At 33.4% G+C, this 3,936-nt stretch overlaps 1 non-coding gene across 1 annotated transcript; it reads left to right on the forward strand.

Annotated features, from left to right (window-relative positions):
- The first annotated feature begins 3,343 nt into the window (after window positions 1-3,343).
- Window positions 3,344-3,450, forward strand: LOC121228678 (small nucleolar RNA R71). Its single transcript, XR_005926253.1, has one exon. It is a non-coding gene; the product is annotated as a small nucleolar RNA R71 (small nucleolar RNA).
- Window positions 3,451-3,936: the final 486 nt, after the last annotated feature.

The following is a 3,936-nucleotide window of genomic DNA, read 5'->3' on the forward strand; positions in this document are numbered from 1 at the left end:
TGGCCAAGGGATCGCCGTCGACCACCGTGTCGGCCGCCGCTCACTAGTGATGGCTCTGCCGTGCACAGTGGAAGGAAAAGTAAAAATCCCCATTTTTTTGCTATTCGAGTCTTCGAATACGCAAGATGTCATTTTTCATCGAAAACGACAAACCTCTACCACTTACGGCGGCGGAACGCAAAATGTTAGGTATTTTCGACTCCCTTTTTACTTATTTTATGCTTATTTTTTTGAGAAACAAAATAAAAAAACGAAAAGGAGAGAAGAATAAAAATACCACTTTTTTCAATTCCTTTTCTGTTTTCAATTGCTTTGTATATATTTGTGTAAGGGAGCCTCCAATACATTGTTCATGCCTTTTTTTTATAGTCGAAAGAAAAAAAAAGAAAAGAAAAATATTTTTCCTTGTATTTCTTCTGTGCTGTTGTCCTTTTTTGTTTTACTCGCAGGTACGGAGGCCGTAGGTGGCATGTGGACATGGAGGCACAAGGGGGAGCGGCGGAGGCTAGTAGCTAGGGTTTCTGCCCTTTTTTTGCTGAAAAATTAGCTTAGGTTTTGGGCTGTTTGCGCTCTAGGTTTTTTAATTTTCGGGCTAATAATTTGTTTATATTTTGGGCTATAGGTTTTATTGTATTTTAGGCTTGTTGTTTTGGACATTTGGACTGTTAATAATTTGGACTTTTATTTATGTTTATCATTGGTTTTGTATGGGCCCGGGCAGATTTGGGCTTGTACAGCTATTATTATGTTATGTATCGTGATTTATTTCTCACATTTTGCTACAAAATCATGCTATATTTTACCCGATAGATAAAAAATGTTGTTTTAAACAAGCAACATTTCATGTTTTGAAATTCGAAAAGTCATTCCCTAACTTACGTAGTTTCTACTTTCTCAAAAAATCCAAATATCTGAACTTTTTTTAAAGCATAAATTTTAAATAATCTCAAAAATTAAGAAAATATCGTGTTCTAACTTACGGAATATGATTTTCTTCTAAAACCGAGATAGTCAAACATCATTTAAAATAAGTTTTTCAGCGTTTATTCACGTATCGAAAATTTAAGACATTGTGGCCTAACTCATGGGATGCAATTCTCTTTCTCGATTAATGTGAAATATGCCCTTTTATTAAAAATTTCCAATTAAATAATATTTTAACAAAGGATTGTATTTTTAAAATATTCTCAAATTCTCAATTCTCGACACTAAGACACTAAGACATTAATTAATCAACTAGGTATCAATTTTGGGCATTATGAGGGTGTTAATCCTTCCTCGTACGTAACCGACTCCCGAACCTATTTTCTGGATTTTGTAGACCAAAATCATCCTTTTGATAAATCGAACTTCTTATTAAAATGATCAAATTGCGAGGTGATCCGATCACACCTCATAAAAAATGATTGGTGGTGACTACCATGTTCATTTTCGTTTTCAAAATCAAAGTCGACTCCATTTTCAAAAAAAAAATAGTTTCGACAACTATAATTAACATCCAAAAATAAAGTTATAGAACTTTAACAAAAAATTCCCAAAATGAAAAGGAGTAGCAATTACACAAAGTTAATTCGTTGGAGAAGCGTTAGACATCACTCGTTCCTCTCTTGATTCAAATAAACCAATTAAACCAACACCCAACTAAGAATCAACCTTTACAAAGCATCTCAAGAACCAAACCAAAGAATTCTCCAAACTAATGATCTATTTATGAAATTACACACTTACTTGAACGAATTAGAACACTAATAGTATATCAAGCGAAGAATTCCCACAACAACGTTAAGAATGGAAGCAAAAGTACAAGAAAAGAAATAAAAAAGAAAGATGAAGAAAAACAAAAGGGAACAAAGAAACAACAGATTTTGGGAAAGAAGAAAAAATAAAAATGTGGGAAAAAAATAAATTGATTAAATGATTTTAAAAAAATAAAACTTATTTATATAAAAAAATGAAAAACATTTACTTATTACTTCCACAGAGATTCAAACACAACACCAAAATGTAAGTTAAAGCCTTACCATTAAACCAACAGGGTCAATCTTGATATAAATTTACACAGAATTAAACTTAAGTAGAGAATTAAAAGACAAAAGTTGAGTAAAAAAAGGAACAAAATTTTTCCAAGAGTAGGACTTCAACCCCTCATCTCAAACACACAAACAAGGCTCTAAACCACTAAATCAGATACTTAGTTATGATAGAATTTAACAAACAAACATTCAAAATTTTAGGGCGTTACGGGTAGTTTGTTTTGGAGAATGGCTGAACAGTCCTCCTCGAGCTCTACAGTGGACAAGTCATCTAACTTCCTTTTATTTATTAACAGTTCCTTTAAAAGTTTTGTATACTTTAGCATCTACAAAAAGGCTTCAACAATATGTAAGTTAATATGCAATTTTTTTTAAAAGTTAAAAAAAAAATTACCATATTGTTCGTTCATGCGATTTTTCTTCACTTTTGCCGAATACGAAATTTTTGGTTTGTATTCTCTAACAACCGACTTATGCTCTTTCTTTCTTTCTTTCCTCAACCCCATCATTTTTCTCATCAGTTTCTAATTTCATCTTTTTTTCAGGCTCGGGTAACACATTCCCACTTTGTACGGTGATTGCATGGACTTGCTCTTTCAAGTTCGTTTCAGTGTTACTCGGTTAACTACCTTATTGTCTTTTTGGAACTAATTTAGCAACCTGACTAATCTGATCTTGATTCCCTGAATAGATGTCTGCTGATTCCTCAAAGCCATTTCAATGTTTTGGAATCTAGTTTCTAACTTTGAAATAAATTTCGATAACATCTCTTCCAAATTTAACTTCTTTTCTTGCTGATAAAGTTACTGAAAACCCGAACGGGGTTGTGACCTTTGATTTCCTTGACCATCCAACGAGAAATTCAGATGGTTCCTTCATTCTGGATTATAATTATTGCTATAGGGGTTATTCTGAGGTCTAAAATTATTATCCATAAAGTCGACTTACTCACGCTCTATGTTAGAATTGAAGGGCAAAAATTTGGATTAATCATCCCCGCTTCAGTTGTATCACATTACATTATCAAATTTCCTTGTTTACTTCAACTCAAACCATCAATCTTCTTACTCAGTGCTTCCACCTGACTCGTTAACATTACAATTGCATCTATACTAAAAACATCAGCTGCCTTGGTCGATTTTGTTCTCATGACTTTCCACTAATAATTATTCAGTGTCATCTCCTAAAAAAATTCTTGGCCCACCTCGGGTGTCTTATTATTAGATGTTCCGCCAGCTATTGCATCAATTATCTGCCTAGTCAAAGTATTCAAACCGTTGTAAAAGGTTTGAACTTGTAACCACAAAGGCAACCCATGATGAGGACACCTTCTCAAAAGATCTTTAAATCTCTCTCATGTATCATATAGTGTCTCAAAGTCCATTTTGGCAAAAGAAGAGATGTTATTCCTTAACTTGGTTTTTTGGCTGGTGGGAAATACTTCAACATAAATTTTTCAGTCATTTGAGGCCAAATTGTGATAGAACCCTATGGAAGTGAATTCAACCACCGTTTCGCCTTATTCTTCAAGAAGTATGTGAACAACCATAAGCATATGGCATCATTAGTAATGCCATTGATCTTGAATGCGTCGTAGATCTCTAGAAAGTTAGCTAAATTTGCATTCGGATCTTCATTCTGAAACCCATCAAATTGAACATACTGTGTTACCATCTGAATTGTGTTTAGCTTAATCTTAAATTTGTTTGCATTTACAGCCGGTATGGCAATTCTTGATTTAGCCCTTATCAGAGTGAGCTTAGCATAGTCATATATAGTTTGAGGAGCAAGACATGCAGAAGGTTGTTGATTACCAACATTATTATCCATCTCCACAATAAGGTTCTTTTCCTTTTCATTGTATATTAAAATATGTTGACCTTTCCTTGATTCTCTGACTTTT

This window comes from Gossypium hirsutum, chromosome A04 (genome assembly GCF_007990345.1).
Source record: "Gossypium hirsutum isolate 1008001.06 chromosome A04, Gossypium_hirsutum_v2.1, whole genome shotgun sequence".
Lineage (NCBI taxonomy): Eukaryota > Viridiplantae > Streptophyta > Magnoliopsida > Malvales > Malvaceae > Gossypium > Gossypium hirsutum.